Genomic DNA, 18430 nt, shown 5'->3' with positions numbered 1-18430 from the left:
TTCATTAGATTCCACTTGTAAGTGAGATCATATGGTATTTGTCGTTCACCGACTGGCTTATTTCACTTAGCATGATAGTCTCCAGTTCCACCCATGTTGTCACAAAACGTAGGAACTCCTTCCTTTTTTTCTGCTACATAGTATTTTATTGTGTAAATGTACCACAGTTTTTTAATCCACTCATCTACTGATTAGGCTTCTTCCTAATCTTGGCTATTGCAAATAACACTGCTATGAACATAGGGGTGCATAAATTCTTTTGAATTGGTGTTTGGGGATTCTTAGGGTATATTCCTAGTAGTGGAATTGCTGGGTCAAAAGGTAATTCCATTTTTTATCTTTTGAGAAAATTCCATACTGTTCCACAGTGGCTGCATCAGCCTGCATTCCCACCAATAGTGGACTAAGGTTCACTTTTCTTCACATCCTCACCAGCACTTGCTGTTTATTGACTTATTAATAATGGCCATCCTGACAAGTGTGAGGTGATATCTCATTGTGATTTTAATTTGCATCTCTCTGATGGCTAGTGATGATGAGCATTTTTTTAATAAAAAATACGGAATGCTTCTCGAATTTGTGTGTCATCCTTGCACAGGGACCATGCTAATATTCTCTGTATCATTCCAATTTTAGCATATGTGCTGCCAAAGCAAGCACTCTGTCTGAATTTCTTGCTTCCTTTCAGCATGGGAATAACAACTTTCCTCTTTGGGAGGTTCCTGTGGCTCCATTCGTCAGCATAAGGGATCATGGGCAGGTAGAAACCATTTCCCTGATTTCCTCTCTCAATTTGCCTGTAGAGGGAGGTAAGGAACGGTGATTGACTCTCATGCCCACCCTTTACTTCCCCCGTGCTTCTTGCACTCAAAGCAGAGAGGAGAGTTTCTGTTTTGGTTTAAGGAGCTGGGTCAGGTGTGGTTGGGGATGAGGTTGCAAACTTGGATAGAGGAGGTGAAAGAGAGGAGGAGGCACAAGTTTGTCTTTGTGAAAAACTGGGAGACTGTAATGAAATGGGGAAGGAAGATGCAGGGTGTGTGTCCATGTGTGCACATGCAAATGCGTGCACTCATGCATGCATGTGCCAAAACACAGATGCCAGGAATGGAATGCGGAAGCTCACAGAGGGGCCCTCTGAGGCTGCATCCTCTGCCTTCAGGCAGAATGTCTTCTTCACCCTGAGACAGAAGGCTGGGACTTCATTTCTGAAGAGCTCTGGGCAATGAATCAACTTAGCACCTACCCTCATGTGTTTTGACTTAGAATAGTCTTTGCCCTGGACTGGATGACTGCCCTGAACATCTAAAAAACATTTCTGATTATTTCAGGAGGCCCTACTGCATCCTGAATGACTTCAATTTCCATTCTGGTTTGGGGCGTGGAGGGCCTGGAATCTTGGTATTTTCTTCCCTTGATCCCCAATCCTGCTTTAGGTGGTCCCAGGAAGGGTATGAGAAGGAAGTATGTATAAGGGAGCAGATTGGGGGGTTGGCAGTGTAGGTGTCATTGGTTACAGGTGGGGGTACCCTAATGCGCATTAGAGAGTTTTCAGAACTGAGTAACTATTGCTGTCTCCAGAGATGAGATAGGACACACAGCTTCCCTCTTCTTCCCATCAAAATGGCCAGTCTGTGTGTGTATGAGAATTGGAAGAATATATTAATTTGAATATAACTGAATATATGTTTGTGTCCATTTGACTATATTAAATTCCATTGAGTCCACATTGAGTCACTCTAATGGAGGGGAAACAATGATCTAGGTAATTCAAGGCAGCAGATAATCCCCAATCATTTATGAGTATGGATTGCACTCAGGACAGGCTTTGGAAGGTGCCTTGTGGGGCTTCTCTGGGTCAAGAAGAAGAAGTAATTAATGGAGGCAAGGAAAAACTGCTCTTAGATCTGTACCAGGACAGCCATACAGATCAGAAGCAGAAAACTGCAGGCAATGTGTCTCTTCAGGTGGAAAGGCAGGGAGACCAGACAGGGCCTCAGGGGCAGCATGCTATTGGCAGGCCAAGGGCATAGAGAGGGGCAGGATGAAGTTTAGAGTGAAAGAGGTTAGGAAGCAATATAAGCTCACAACTAACTTTGCTCCCAAATTAGCCAAAGCACCAGCCTAGAACAACTAGGCACAGGGAAAAGTAGGCACTTAGCCTTGTGCCTTTGAAATAGTAGTGGTTCCCATGTTTCATTCTCAGCTCTTGTTCTCATCTCACTGTTTCCTTCTCCTGAGATAGTGTATCTACTCTCAAAGTTTCAACCACTGCTTATAGTAAGGTTTATTAACCCCAAGCCTGTTTCTTTGCTCTCTCTCTATCCACTTGCCTTCTGCTGCCTCCTCCTGAGAATCCTGGAGACTTCTCAAGGCAAAGAGCTTTACTGAAGGAGTTACATGTCATCCCTGCCTTCTGGGGCTCACAGTCTAAGACATAGTTGGTGTTGGGAGATGATCATTACAGACAGATGGACAGTGAACAAGGATGTAACGTTATTTAAAGAATGACATAGAGGGAGGTTAGATTTGTCTCCATTGTCACCAACTAGTGTGAAACTCACCAAGAACATCAACAACTGTTGGCAAGGCCAAGATTGTCTGGCCCCTTCTGGCCCCAGCCCTACAGACCTCCCTCCTGCCCTCCTGCTTTCTGCCTTGGATTGTCTTGATCTCAATACCCTTATCATGAGGCTCTCCCAGCAGTGAGGTTGCACATCATATCCCTTGAAGCCCCAGAAGATACCAGTTTCTGAGTTTGAGATCTTCAAAAATTGGGTCATAAATCATTAGGGCCCTGGTGGTGTCTCAAGTCTGGGAGGGATCAGAGAGAGGAACTGAAGGGAGATGATGGAAAGCTCCCCTAGTTTAGGATGATGGCTCTTGGCACCAATGCAAAGAAGTTGACCAGACTGAAAACAGGGCTAGAATGAGGGAGGCTCTGGTCTAAGCAGAGGTAGAATGAATCCTGGGCAGGGTCAGAGAAATCAGTGTTGAATAAAACAAGCACAAAGCAAAGCAGAGCTTTCCATGCAGTGAATACATTTATACCTCACAACTCTTGAGAGGAGGCTGAGACCTTTGTGATCTGGCCAAGGTGTCTCAGTTGATTAGCAGTAGAGCCAGGCCTGGTACCCAGGTCTGTCTTCCCCAGAATTCCCTACTATATTCTGTTTCCAGAGGCTTTGGCTGTGCCCCTCCCAATCCTAGGCTGCCTACTTAGGGCAAGATTGGCCATAATCAAAGGCAGGCTGGGCAATTAGGGGGCTTGGGAGCCTGCTGTAAGTTGGTTAAGACAGCCCAAAGCCATTGGAAAAGACAGGAGACATGGGAAGGTGTGGGAGAGCTACCTGGGCCATGGCAGAGTGGCTCAGTTGATTGGAGCATCCTTTTTGTACACCTAAAGGTTGCAAGTTCGATTCCTGATCAGGGTACATACTTAGGTTTTTGGTTCGATCCCTGGTCCCAGCTTGTACAGGAGGCAGCCGACTGATGTTTCTCTTGCTCTCATCCATATTTCTCTCACTCTTTCTCTCTCTATAAAATCTATAAACATACTCTCGGATGAGGCTTAAAACAAACAAACAAAAAAAAACCACAAAAAAAATAAAATAACGGCCTGCCTCAGAGGCGGATTAAGGTCAGCTGAGGCCCTGGGCGCAGAAGAAATAATTGGACCCCTTAAAAAAAAAGAGACAGGGAAAATTAAAATACGTGATTTTGCAGGGCCCTTCAGAAGTCGAGGCCCAGGTCGCGCGCCCGGTGCGCCCGCCGTTAAATCCGCCTCTGACCTGCTGTGGAGGTTAATAAGAACGGGGGAGGGAGGTGTGGAACAGGATTCAGTTCTCAGAGGATGGCTCAGAAGGCTTACTTGTCTCTAGCCCTTAGGTAACCTCAGGCGATTTGGGAGTTTGTGCTGCCCCCTGGTAGCCATTGAGGGAACAGCAGTGAGGACCGTTCTCTGCAAAAAAGCCAGTGCGACCTCCACCCTATGGATGAATGTCTTGCTGTCCCACACGTTCTTGCAGAATGCATACTGGTGAAATTCAAGGCTCTGGAAGCCTCAGTGCCTTAAGATTATTGTCTTAAATTGTTAGTGGAAGTACTTTCCTCCCCAGGGGAAGGGGGCAAGATGGATCTTCACATCTGCCTGGAATCTCAAAGAATCCAACTCTCTTTTTAAAAAATAAAGTAATTTAAAAAGATTTTACTTATTTACTTTTAAAGCAAGGTGAAGGGAAAGAGAGAGGGAGAGAAACATCAGTGTATGAGAGATACATCAATTGTTTGTCTTTCACAAACCCCCTACTGAGGACCCGGCCTGCAATCCAGGCATGTGCCCTGACTGGGAATCGAACTGGTGACCTCCTGGTTGGCAGGTCAGCGGTCAACCCACTGAGCCACACCAGCCAGGGCTCTTTTATTTATTTTATTTTTTCTGCAAAAAGCTTTATTGTTTCCATTTGGTCCAATGCATGGGAGAGGGTTCCAGGGTCGTTAAAAGGGTGTCTAGTGGTTTCAGGGAGAGGCTCAGGCAAAAGCCAGATACCAGGAGAATGCAGAGGGGCCTCTCAAAGGCCTCTGGGCTCCAATGGCTTCCTAGTTGTCCTTGATGGTGAGCATCTCAAAGAGATATTCACTCATGCCAGCCTGGGGGCGAGCCAGCCTGTAGATGTTAGTCAAGTGATCACCCATCTTCTTGATGAGCTTCACCTTCTCATCCAGGAAATGGTTCTCCAGAAAGTCACAGAGATGAGGGTCTGTGTTGGCAGAACCCAGGACATGCAGATCCAAAAGAGCCTAATTCAAGTTCTTCTCCAAGGCCAAGGTGGCTTCCATGGCATCCTGAGTTTTACCCTACTCGTCTTGGGAAGGCTTCACCACATCCTGGAAGAGAATGTGGCCACTGTGCTGATTTTGCAGCTTTCAGAGATGCTCAGCACCCTCACACTTCTCCTTGGCCAACTCTTAGAAGAAGTGGCCCACAGCTTGCAGAAGCCCAGAGAGAGGTAGCTGTAGGAGGCCCACAGAACCAGGTTGGCCACGAGGTTGATGGTAGCCTCCACCTTGGTGGAATAATTCTGATGAATTTTGGGAGCTCATGGTTGTTCAGCAATGGAGATTTAAGGTAAAAAATTAAAAAGAAACAAACAAAAATGGTGTTGGCTAGTCTCAGAGGCTGAGGATGGCTGAGGTGGTTCCAAACCTGGTGACTAGAAAAGACTGGAGGGTAGTTGGAAAGAAGGGTCATCCCTAGGTCTGTTCCATCCAAACCCAGTTGAAGCAAGAGACAGATCCTAGGACCATGGAGAGCACTGTCAGAATCCAACTCTTTTTGACATATCGTAAGCATTTCGCGAACTATTCCATTCAATCATTGTGAAGCCCCTATTAAGTGGTAAATATTATTGCCATTTTACAGTTGAGGAAACAGCCTTAGAAAGAGGAACTTAATTTTTTCCCCAAAGGTCATACTGCCCTAGAGTTTGAACCCAAAAGAAATGGGAAGAGGAGCTCTCCTATGGGCTCACGGATGCCATGTAAAAGCTGCTTGGGACCAGCAGAGCCCTGAGTATCTTCTATATGTGTAGCCATACTCTGGCTGCCTGGGAAAATTGCAGCTTCATTAATTCATTCACTCCTTCAGTGTTTCATGTCCTGGTGCCAGACTCTGTGTCTGGGGACTGGGACACAACAACAAACAGACACGGTTCCCTGTCTTAACTGAGCAAGCTCCACAATCTGGTGGGTACAATTTACCAACCATTTATGCAGTAAGTGCTAATAGATACCGTTACAATTTGCCAGAGGTGAGAGAAATGAGGGAGCTCTCCCTAGAGAAGGGAATGCTTTAGCACTGATTTAAAAATGTGTTTGTCAAGCAGACAAGAGGGAGGGGCAATCCAGGTGGAAACAAGGTGCAGGTAAGGGCCAGAGGGAGAGAGCTTATTGGGAATTTAATGAATCTCCTGCAGTTTTGTGTAACTGAAGCACAGGCTGTGGTGTGCCTGGGTCTAGCTATGATGCAGGAGGTAAGACTAAAGATCAAGAAAAGAGGGATGCCGCCGATGTAAGGGGCTTTCCTTATAAGCTTTATTCTCAGGCCTTAGGGAGTCCACAAAGTTTTAAGCTGTTGAGAATAATTAAACCCGTTTTTTCAGCAAGGTACCCTCGGAGGCAGGACTACCACTTTATAGAGGGTATGCACTAGTCCTGGCAGGAAACTCTGACCAGAAATCTGGCCCGGTGGAGTCCAAGAGAGGCAGAGCAAAGGGGATACGGGGTTTCAGGTGAAGCCTGAGGCTGTGCAAGGCAGACCGATGCCCTGAAAGGTGGCGCGAGCCCGAGGGAGGCGGGGCACTCAGGGCAGTGCCTGTGGCTGCTCAGGGAGGCGTGAGAACCCGTCGGCACCCCGGGCGTGAACAGGCGCAGCGGCCCGAGGAGAGAGCGTCCGCCATGCGGACGCAGCCGCCTGCCATGAATTTATGGCCCAAAGCCGGATGCAGCTGTGCGCAGCTGGTTATGCAAATATATGCAAATTTGCGTTTCCTCGGCCAAGGTTTGGTCGATAGCTGCATCAAAGGGTGGGGGAAGGGGCGCAGCACTGTTAGTGCTCTTCCGCTCCCCAAAGATGTTCAGACAGGGAATGTGTGGGGTGCATCTTCTCTGTCCTGGCAGTCCCGCCTTGGGACCCTGACAGTCTATAACGACGAACGTGGAGCCCCTTCCTGTTCCGAATGATCTGTGCACTCTCACTCCCATCCAGCCTAAGGTGTGGGCAGAAGGACAGCCCGTGGCGCTGACACTACTTCAGCCCCCCTGTTGGTGAGAGCTTCCTTCCTACACTGTGAGAGGGAAAGAAGCCCCAAGACAGGGTCTGATGATCCCACACGTCCTCCCTCACCCCAGGCCCAGAGAAGTCTCTCTCCCCACCACCGGGGAAGAGGTGGGTTGGAAGGCCTGTCTTCTTTTTACCCCTTCATTGCCATCCTTCTTCGTGCTTCTCATCAGCTTCTAAAGAAGTACCTCCAGAAGTCTCACCAATTACACCTGCAGTTTCAGTTTTCCTTGCGGTTTGGCGAGAAGACTCTATTCTTGAAGTTCCTGTGGTTGAGTTCTGAGGGTATGGGAATGGGGCGAAGGATTTCTGGGCACAACTAGCCACCAAAGCCCCTTAGAGAAAAAGTTCCTATCCCAGGCAAGATCTTAGAAGGGAGTGTGGGCTGGGGGGACTGTCATCTCCCGACTCTGGCCCCCTTTCCTTGTTGGCTGTTCCCACAGCAACCACAAGGGGTCTTCCTTGCGCTAAGAATGGGAAATTCTGCGCCAGGTTAGAGTGCTGCGATGCAGGGGCCCCTGGCGCAATGTCCTCTCTGCGGTCACCGAGCACCCAGACCCGCCCTACCCCGGTGGCTTCACTCAGTTGCGGTCGACCTTCAGCTCTCTGACCCAGAGCTCCGGACTGGAGATTAGCACTCCTGGATGTTCCTCTAAACCTAGGGAGCAACCAGAGGGCTGGGAGTCGAGGGGAGGAACTCCGAGAGGACACATAATAGGCGCTCAATAAATGTTTTTGAGATGAATGAACGAGCGTGGCAGTGTCCTGTTCAGAAGCTGGGGGAGGGACGAGATGAACTAGAAGCGATGGAGCAGAAACCGCCCCCCCAAAACAGGGGGGCACCACAGGGGCGGTGCAACTCCCTACCAGGGAAACTAAGGCTATCTATGGGCCCAGACGTGGGAATTGGGTATCGGTACAGCTGGAAAGGTCCAGCAGTGAGGGGAAATTGGAAGAGAGGTGACGGCCAATCAGAAGACCATCTTGAATTACCTTGACTACAGAAGGAGGAGAAATGAAAGATGGGGACCCCTAAAGGGAGGTCTTGACAGGATGGAGAAGTGGGATATCAGCGTGAAAAAGGCGCTGGAGGTTTAGATTGCTTAGCCAAAAGAAGGAAAATTAAAGCAACCACTTTCTCCTGTGACACCAGAAAGGACTTACCCTTTGGAGTCAGACGGAGGTGGGGTGGGGTAGGGGATGATGTACGGGGGTGATGACGTAGTTCCCAGTGGCTGGAGGTGAATTACCTGAAACCCCTTTACCATGGAAACCTGTCAGGGGTGTTGTGAGCGGTAGAGATAATGTACATAGTTAAGGATTAGACACAGTTGGTGGAAGCCTAAGTAGAGGCGGCAGCCCTTCCCGCACGGAAGCGCCTGCGGGGTCCGAGGAGTAGGCAGCCTCAGACCAGCTGCTCTCACTTTGACCGCCCACTGGGAGAGACACCTGGGTGGCCCCGAGACACTGTTCCCCTTCCCCCACGCCAGGGCCTTAGGGGAGAGGGGTGGGGGAGGGTGGGGAGGGGAATCTCTCCCCAGCTGAATGGGGCTAGCTGCGTCTGGGTGCGTCCGAGTCCCAGACCGTACGCTGGCGGCACAGACCCCCTCGAAGATCATACGTGGGCTCTCACAGCAAGTCGCCCACCCGCACCGCACTTTGGCGTGTCCAGGGCACTTCCTGAAATGTTCTCCCTCTACCTTTCCGGAAGCTTGTCCCGCTCTCGCAGCAGCCGGCCTACCGGAGTCCTCTCGTTCCTTTATTAATAGTTTCCCTGGTGACCATTCACCTGTGAATAGGAACCACAGCTTGATTAGCATACAGTAGGGGCATCAATATAGCGTTGGGGTGGAGGCCTGGGTTTAATTCTTGCATTCACTAACTGTGTGACCTAGGTTTGAAGCCTCCATTTCCTCATCCTGTGAAATGGGGATTGTACTCCTGTCTTGTTAGGTTGAAAGGAGGACTGCGTGAAATAATGGAAATGAAAGCATTTTGTTTTATGCAAATGTGAGCTATGGGAGTTCGAGGCACGCAGACACACCCGCGTGCGTAGGCATAGGTACGCCCACATTTACACACATGTTAAGGCTCTTGGAGGGACCAAGTCCCTGTCCCTGGACGTGATCAAGCAAAAGCTGGAGAGCCAACTGTCACAGATGCCAGAGAGGGAACCCAAGAGTGCGACCGGTGGCCCCAGAACTGACTGTCCCAAACCAAGGATTTTCCAGGGCGGGTCCTTCATTCCCTATGGGATTCTGCGTGTAGCCCAGCGGGCTCGGATCCAGAAACCCGGAATGGGAGACCCGGCTGTGGGAGCCGCGAGTCCGGCCTTGCGGGGGCGGACCCCCAGCAGAGGGCGCCCAGGCCAGCGTAGCCTCCTCGCTACAGCCTTCGCAATAGCCTTCTCCAGGCCCGGCCCGCCTTCCGCGCGCCCTCTGCTGGCCACGGGGGGCACGGCCGCGCAGCTCCCTCCCCTGTCTACACCAATGGGCCGGTTTCTGTGCATCTGTGTTCTCCTGTCCACGCACCCCCGCAGAAGCTGGATGGAACCCAGACGTCTGACCCTCCAGCCAGATCTGGCTCTAACTCTCCCTATCCCTCAGCGCTGTGGGGTAGGGTCCAGCTCCTCGCCACCCTTCAGAAGTGTGGTGGATCAAAGTCCCAGGTTTCTTCTCCATCTCTGCACCCACGCTGGATGGTGGCAGGGTAGTTGGTGAGGAAAATCTCAGCAGCCTCGTGTGTAGAGTCTGTATCCACACACTTATGGAGGATTGAAATCCAGCCTCCCCACTCTCAGCTTCTTGGCCACCGCCAAGTCCCAAACTCTTCGTCCTTCAGGATCCTCAGCTCTGACAGATTTCAGCCTTCTGCCTGGAGCCCCTGACTACAATCTCTCCTCTGCACCGTCTCTTTCTCCTACTTAAATCTCTAAATCTCTAGTAGCTCCTCATTGCCTACAAGAAAAGGCCCAGACTCTGGCTTAGGTTACCTCCATCCTTTATGATCCGGTCTCCTGTCTCATCAGGTTGACTCCCTGCCTCCCTACTCACAGTTCTTCAGACATATCCAGCTCTTCTATGTGTTTGTGGCTTTACATGGAAAACTCCTATGCATTCCTCAAGGTTCAGTTCAAATGTCTCCTCTCTGTGATTTTTTTTTCTCTGACATTCTGGGCAGGCTGCTTCTGTGTTCCTGTGGACTTGATACACACCTCTTTTTTTATGGCACTTATGCTGGGGCATTATCTATTTACAAGTCTGTTTTCCTTCCACAATTACTTGAGCTCCTCTAGGGAAAGGTCTGATTCTTTTTCTTTTTTAATTCTTTTTCTTTTTGTTGAATTTGTTGGGATAACATTGGTTAATAAAATTATATAGGTTTCGGGTGAAGGCCCCATTCTTATTTGCCCTTGCACACATTGACAGTCTAATAGAGGTTTGCTCAGTGATTGACCAACTTGTACCTCAGCCTCAGTCAATGAGAATCAGTGTCTTATGTCTGTCTCTGGGCCTAGAACATGGCAGAGACCCCTGCCTGTTTAAAGACTGACAGGACATGCCAGTCATCTCCTTCGCTCTCCTCTGGGGCAGGCCTCAGCATTCTCCCACCCCCAGGAGATTATCTGTCCCCTCTTTCTCCCTGCTTTTCAATTTCAACCCTACTGGGAGGGGTTGGTTGCAGACCCTCTAGGTTCTAGAGACCCAAATCTAACTCCAGTTAGAGCTGTATTTCTCAAGATCCCAGAAACAGATGGTGGGGCAGCAGGGGGGACTTCTCCACCCTGCAGAGTTCTGGAGACACCCCCACTGATTCTTGGACCGCACCCAAAGTCAGCCCACCCCTTCACCAGAACTTACCTAGTCCTTGCCCATCTAGCCTGGGGCTTGGGGGCAAAATCATAAATCTGGGAGACAAGAGGTGAGATAAAGATCATTTGTTGAAAATGGTGTCATCAATCATTTGCTAGAGAGACTACATCCAAGAATTCCCCAACCATGGGTGCTTAGTTACCCCCACGCTCCCTGTTATGCTCTCCCCCACAAAAAAGCACACACCCCCATCTGGCCTTCCTGGCAGTTCCTTCCAGGACTTGAGGTTCCCTGATCAGTTAGTTTCAATTCTTCCCATTTTGTTCTTAGACCCCCAGGCCTTCTCCTCTTCTACCTTGGGAGGGTCTCAGGGTGAAGTCCCATCCCCCATCCTTCCCTACCCACATTAATGAGCACATGTTTGAAAGAGCCTGGAGGGGAGATTCCCAAACTCCTAGTTGTAGAGTTTCAGGCTAAGGATGAACAGATAAATAATGACTTGCCAAATTAATTAATTATTTTATTAGCCTGAGTAATTATTAATCAGGTCATTAATCACCCAGCTGTGTACTATGAATAGTAAATGAGTGGTGGTGGTGGGGAGCAGGGTGGAACAGGTTATGGCTCTAAGGTCTGGCAGCATCTGGACCCTCTCCTGGTCCTAGGCAAGTCTGGGAAAGTGTATAGGCCCCATTCCCCCCACCCCTCCCTGCTATGCTTAGGGATTAGGAGCAGAACAGGTCCACCTGGCCCATTTGCAAGGGCAAGTACCAATTTCGTCCTTCTCTTCCCGACTTCCAGAGTTTAGATAGATGTAGGATGCAGAGGCTGGAACATGCACACAGAGGTGAGAGGGAAATGAAGGGAATTTGCACTTGGGAGTGTGTGTGTGTGTATACAGCGTGAGAACAGGGCAGGACCCAGTGGGGAGAGGAAAAGACAGAGCCAGATGTCTAGATGTCCCCACAATGTCAGCCTGACCCATCAGTTGATATGTAAGAACAATACAGGGATTGACTCAGAGTTTTGCCTTTGAACCTGACATTTTGGGACTGTGTAGATGTAATCAGAGAGGAGGAGAAATAGAGGAGGTTAGGAGCCAGAAGAGTGGGGGAAATGACAGGATAAAATGGAGTGGAGGGCATTGGAGAAGAGGAGGGAGGGAAGGATGAACATGACTCTTCACCTTTGGATTTGGGACCCTGCCAATGCCAGAATTTCATATTTTTGTCTTGTTGTGGTGTCTGACAATTCCCTCCTGAGCCCTCTTTTCCACACATTCCACTCAGGGCCTCCTCTCTCCTGAGGTTTGGAGTGGGCCTCAGCTTCTGAATTTTTCCCCTTGGCTATCTCCTGGGAATCTATCCACTGCCCCGTGGGGTTGGAGGTAGGGGAGGCATGAGGATAAAAGAAGAAGGTGAAGTAGTGGCACATTACACTTGTCCTTGTCACCAGGAAGTCATTCTGTAAGTCTCACCTCCATCCTTCTTGCTGTTTGGAGGTCCCATCAACTTATTCTTGTGTGGTGCCTCTTCAGACAGCAGTAAGCTCTTGTCTCTCATGTTGCCCCTGTCCCCAGGCCTCCTTTTCTTTGGGCCAGGTTCTCCTGAGTGCCCTTCCCCTCACTGCTCACTTGGGGAAGGGCCAGTGATCATATCTTGACCACCCTGGTCCCTTTGTTATAGCCCTTTCACTTTCTGTTTATAGTGAATTTCACTCTTTATTTACAGTAGGTCTTGCTTTGTTTATGACCTGCTTGAGGTCAGTTTCATTGTGTATCTCCAGTTCCTCTCCCATGCACTGTGTTTATTTCTCCTCTTGGCGCCCTCTTTGCAGGCCTTTCCCCAAGACCCTGTTCTGATGGGGCACAGGGTAGGGGAAGGTCTGTGTCTGAGAACCTGGGCCCTGCAGCTTGAGGAGATGGTGGGTTGAGAGGGGGTTTGGGGTGGTGGTGGCTCCTACTCTTGGCCTGGGGAGGCTGAATGCAGGGATAGCTCCCCAGGGAGAGGAAGGAGTGGGAGGTGGCCGCTGCATCCTGAGGAGGCTTTGCAGGAGAAGAAGCCCACACATGCCTAGATACCTGTTTGGGGATCAGGCTCTGTGAGAATATGGACACCCACACTCCTCAGGTCCTGGCCCCTGCAGAGCCTGTCCACTGGGCATCCCTGTTCAGTGTATCCTCTCAGCAGAGCTCTGGGGGCAGGGCAGGGGGTCAGATGCAGGGGCAGCTTCTGACAAGACAGAGCCTGTCATGAGATAAACACAAACACAGGGCCTGGAACCCAGCCTCTTGTTTGGAATTCTTGACTGCAGCTGGGTAGGTGGGTGAGGAGGAGGGAGCAGTTGATGGGAAAGGGGTTGGAGAGGGGAGAGCAGACATACTAGAGGGTCTGGGGGTGCAGAAAGAGGGGACCGCAGCCCGAAGCCCTTGACATTGCTCAAGGACTTACTGCCAAGGACTATGAGAAAAGGTCTAGCATTGAAAGTCCCCTGAGACTGACCCAACTGCTTATGGAATCCCTTAGTGGTGGGCATGGGTAGGGGAGCAGAGGGTGGGGCGTTCTGCAAATTCTCTGTGTCTGGAGGTCAGGAAGGGGGATACAGCCTAGTTTTAGCCGTGGTTATAAGTTCTTCCTCTTGTCTGACTTCCATTCCTCTCTTTGTAAGGGACTGAGGGTGTAGGGAGGGAAGAGTGAGAGTGGAGGAGGCCAGATTCCTTGTTCTTCCATCCAGAATCTCCCAGGGAGTTGTTCATCTTCAGCCAGGTTCTGAGCGTTTTCTGGAAGACACTCCAGGGAACCGGCTTCAGCTCTGCCAGAGTCTTTATCTTGCCTGAAGACAGGCTCAATTAACCTCTTCCCATCCTTGGGGTATGTGGGGGCATCCTCCTCCACCCATAGTAGCCCCCCTTTCCCTGTGTCTCTGGGGCCATCACAGATATTTTTCCCTTCTCCTTGTCCTCTCTGCCCCCAGTCTTTGTCAGGCTGGGACATCTCTGGAAAGGAGGTATCTTATATTTTTCTGTTGCTCCCTTGTCCTGAACTCTCTCTCTCTCTCTGCCTCTCTGGGAAGTCCTTCTTCAAGGCCTTCCTGCATATCTCCTCTTCCATTCAGTTTCATCTACCCAAACTTTGTCTTCGAACACAGGTGGCCTAATCCCTGATTTCTACTCCAAAACCTCCCTGGGCCCTATTGCTCTTGGTCCTTTCCGGGATTCCATAGAGCTTTTCCCAGACTCTTGGAACCCTGGAGAGAACTTCCCCACCTTCCTGTGTCCCCTCTCCTTCCAAAGTCTCAGATTTCTAGGCTGCAGAGGGGAGAGGAGTATGCAGTTCTTCCCATTGACAGCAGAGGGCAACACACACAAGCCCAGGAGGAAGAGTGTTGGAGGCTGAGGGGCCTGGGTCAGGTGACTCTGGTGAGAGGTGGAACCGAAGAAGCTTGTAGCATAGGTGGTGGTTTGGGGGCTGAATTAGTAGAAAATTCCAGGACCACTAAATGGGGTTGAGATGTCTAGTTTTTTGCCTTATTTACGAACTCTCTAATAGCTAATAATATCACCTACATTTTGGGGCTAACACTTTATATAGGATGTCAAATTCTCAAGATGACCATGAGGTACTATTATTTTCACTTTACAGAAGGGTAAACTGAGACTGGAGAAGGTTAGATTATGTTGAAGCCTGTGTCCAAGGTCACACATCAAGGAATTGGCAGAAGTGGAATTCAGTGGTCATTATGAGGTGGCCTAAGCCTGGGGGGTCTTCCTCTTCCTCCCAGACACTCAGTAAGGAGCCTGGAAGGGGCCCTCTTGGCGCCCACCCAGCCCCCTCCTTCCGGCATCCAGCAGGGTTCAAAGGAGGGATTGGGAGGCTGGGCTGGGGACCCCTGCCCCCACAAGCCTCTCTCAGCTTGGCCAGATGCCTTTGGGGCCTGGAGACAAGGGCTGGAGAATGGGGCTACCATAAACAGTGTCCGGCTGCACTGCAAGGCTGTAAAACCAGCCCAGCAGAGGATGGAATGCGGCGGGATCCAGGAAGGATTTTCCGGTAGGGTCTGGCCTGATAGCATCTTTGGGGCCCTGGGGTCAAAGGGGAGCCCGCCTCCCTTCCCTCCCTCTCCTGGCCATCCTGCTGCTCTCTCCTGTCCTCTTCACTACCCCCTCCTCTCCCATGTTTGTGCCGTGTGTCTCTACCTCTACTTGGTTCTTCTCTGAGTGGTGGTACAGCCCCCATGTGAGCCCACTGGCTATGTAACCTTGGGATTTCTTTGCCTCATTCCTCTCATCTGTAAAATGGGGAATCATGTTAGTGTCTATCTCAAAGGCTAGAGGAGGTAATATTTGTAAAGAACTTAGGGCGGTGCCTAGCTCACATAAAGTGCTGTCTCATTGTCTGTTAATATAACAAGTATCAGTGTGTTTGTTTATTTCTTTTTCTTCCCCCTGCTGAGGGATCCGCGTTAGCCATGGGCTTTATTTCCCTGATTTCTTCCCACAACCTTCATCTGGATCCTGGAAGGGAAGTGACTGAGGAGGAGGATGGATCTAAGGACGGCGTGCATGTGGAATATCCTACCTCCCATCAGTCCAGGTTCCTAGACCTGGCTCTGTAGACCAGGCAGTCATCCCTCTTTTAGCCAGCAGGGGGCAGCAGATGCCCGGACTGTGATGAGCGGAAAGGGTGTGCCCCAGCTCACCTGGCCCTGCTGAGAAAAGGCGCCAAGCACTATGAGCAGAACCCAGTGATTGTGCATCTGTGGCAAGGCCAGGTTGATTCCCGGGTGACTGTCTCCTGCCCCTGTGCCTCTGTATGTGTGAGGGGATGTCCTGCCCTGTGGTTACCCAATGTTGTGATGTGTACAGGACAGGTGAATGTTTTAGAATAGCCCAGAACCAACAGAGCAGCATGTTAGAGACAGAAGGGACTCAGAGATTGTCTAACTGCCCAATCGTCTTCAGGTGAGGTGGCTGAGGACCAGAGAGGGCAAGCTGCTTGTTCGGGTTTGCACAGTGAGTTTACCACAGAGCTTTCAGGCTCCTACTCTGTTGCTCTTAGTGTGTGTCTGTGTGTCAGCATGATCTCAGTGTGTGTGCTGTTCCATTCAGAAGCTTGGGCTTCAGAAATGCCTGGTCGGTCCCCAGCCGCTGAGGCTGCCTCCTGGAAGTGGTCCTGTCTTCCTCTTCCCTGGTTCCCCTTGCTCTGCCCTGGCCTCTTCCTCATGGCCCAGCTGGAAGAAGGAGATTGCCTTCTGCCCTAGAATCTAGGTCTCTGGAGATCAGAGCTCTCATAATAACAACAGTAAAAACATTTGTAAAGTGGTTATTGCCTCATGCATCAGATCGCTTAATTACTTAATCCTTCAACAACTTTACAAGGGACACACTCTGATTATTCTTAATCTACACATGAGGAAATGGAGGCACAGAAAGGTGAAGGACCTTGCCCAAGGTCACACAGCCAGCAGGTAATCGGCTGTCCCAAGGAAGTTCTGAGCACTAAGTATAGGTATCAGTGGTGCAGGTTCTACCCCAGTAACCACTCCAACTGCTTACTGAGTGCTCACCTGTCTGGGCTCTAATTCTTAGGATAACCTTGCAAAGTGGGTTTGTTTTTTTTAAAGATTTTATTTATTTATTTTTTAGAGAGATTGGAAGGGAGGGAGAAAGAGAGGGAGAGAAACATCAATGTGTGGTTGTCTCTCGCACGCCCCCAACTGGGGACCTAGCCTGCAACCCAGGCATGTGCCCTGACTGGGAATGAAACTGGTGACCCTTTGGTTTGTAGACCGGTACTCTATCCACTGAGCCACACCAGCCAGGGCATGAAGTAGGTTTTATTGTCACTTTGCAGATGAGGAAAAGAAAGCTCAGTTAGTAAGCAGATGAGTCATACCTCTGTCTGGACTCTGTGTAAAACCCACACACTTAGCCATCTGCTGGCTTGGTGCTCTCAAACTTTACATCACCTGGGGATCTTATTAACATGCAGATTCTGTTCCAGTAGGTCTGGGGCAGGGCCTGGGATGCTGCATTTCCATAAGCTCCTTCTGGTGGTGCCAATGCTGCTGGTGCATGGGTCATGCTTTGAGCACTAAGGGTCTATGGCTCCTCCAGTCCTGGCATGATGGGCTTTCTCTGGGACTCAGTGTCTCCTAAGAGTCCAGATTCTCAATTCAGGCTCCCCCACCTCCTGCCTAATACCATCTCTCAGCACTTGGCTTCATGGTCTTTCCCAGTGGAAAATGAGGAGAAAATCTTAAGGACCTCCTTGTGTGCCCCCTATTTTTAAACAGCTGGGGAAAGTAAGGCCCTGGTAGGGGTGGGTCCTTTCTCAAAACCACAAAGCACATTTGTGGCAGATATGGAACTGGAACTCATATTTCTGACTTCCAGTCAGGTGTCCCATGCTTTTCCTGAAAGGGCCTTGTGTGCCCTAGGGATCCGCAGGGAGGCCCAACCACTGGGCAGTGGGAGGGCTGGGGGCTCCCACAGGAGGCTGCATGATGAGTCCTTGTTGCAAGCCAGTTGCCATCTTGGCATGGGTGCCATCCTGTCTCCTTTGGTGTCTCATTCCTCCCCTCCCTTCTTTGCTTCTTGCTGTACCTACTCTCTATGCCCTGGCGTCTCACCTTATCTCTGTGGCAATCTGGTTGACTCTATCCTGCTGGTTCCCAGCCTGCCAGCATTCAGAGTCACAGGTGTGACTTTGAATGGCATTGACCAGTTTGCACGGACAGCTCTGCTCTCCCTTTCTCCTGTTCAATCTGTCCTTCCCAAGATCTCTGCCCTTCTGGCCTTCTGCAGCAGAAGTTTGGGGCAGACAAACCTCCTGAGGCTGACAGAGGGGGCCTGCCTATCTGGGAGGCCTAGAGCAGGAAGGTGGGTCCCATCCTGGCTGGATGGGAACCCCCAGAACCTCACCCTGCATCCAGCAGCCATGTTCAGGTTGACCTCTTTCCTGGCCTTCTGCTGAGGGTACAGCAGAGCACCTATGAAGCTCAGTGTTTTCATGCCACCAACGCTGCCTGTCCTCCCAAGATATCTGCTGACCTCGTGTGTTTACCTGGAGAATGAGTAAACCAGCAAGGAAGCCCATAGCAGAGCTGGGTCCTGCAGCTCTCCTGGCCCCAGGTGGGGCTGGCTGAGGAAGGACTGGGATCCAAGGCATCTGGGTCCCAGCTCCCTATAGGACTCAGACTAGAGGAAACCAGAACATGCTGCTCTCCTCCTGGCTTTTCCCCAGGTACTCTAGGGAAGTTCCTGCCCCCCTGCCCCATCCCCCGACCCCAGGGTGGAGGTCAGGAGAGATTGACTGATGGAGTCATTCATTCTACAAATGCCTATTGAACACTTCCCACATGGTTGGGGCTGGGATGGACATCAGATTCTCAGGCCCAACTCAGTTTCTGGTGAAGAAAGAAGAGGGATTCTTACATGGGCCAAAGAAAGAGAGGGATGCCCCTGTCACATTAGAACTGAGAGGCAAGGCCAGGAAGACCTTTTCTGAAGCTGGGTACTGAGGAGGCATGCAGGAGAAGTAAGAAGCCTTCCATGCCTGCATGTGTGGGGTCCAGCGTGCAGATCGGGACCTGGGCAGGTTGCTCTGCTTCTCTGGGCCTAATTTCCCTCCCTGAAAAATGACAGCATGAAGCTAAGTCAACAGGTCCCTCCTGCCTCCTGCTCTGCTTCACTGGCTCACTGCTCTTGGGAGGAAGCCACTGTGTTGCCTTTCAACAGTGCCAGGCACTGAGATGCATTCATTTAGACCCTAGACAGGCACTG

The 18430-nt window shown here is 50.4% G+C and overlaps 1 non-coding gene and 1 pseudogene across 1 annotated transcript; both read right to left on the bottom strand.

The window, feature by feature from the left end:
* Positions 1-553: 553 nt before the first annotated feature.
* Positions 554-660, bottom strand: LOC150011875 (U6 spliceosomal RNA). The gene has a single exon (XR_016510870.1). It is a non-coding gene; the product is annotated as a U6 spliceosomal RNA (small nuclear RNA).
* A 3791-nt stretch (positions 661-4451) lies between these two features.
* Positions 4452-12209, bottom strand: LOC150011874 (ferritin light chain pseudogene; annotated as a pseudogene).
* Positions 12210-18430: the final 6221 nt, after the last annotated feature.

The sequence above is a fragment of the Furipterus horrens genome, unplaced genomic scaffold (genome assembly GCF_987537825.1).
Source record: "Furipterus horrens unplaced genomic scaffold, mFurHor1.1.pri manual_scaffold_4, whole genome shotgun sequence".
Classification (NCBI taxonomy): Eukaryota; Metazoa; Chordata; class Mammalia; order Chiroptera; family Furipteridae; genus Furipterus; species Furipterus horrens.
This window is presented reverse-complemented; position numbering and strand designations above follow the sequence as displayed.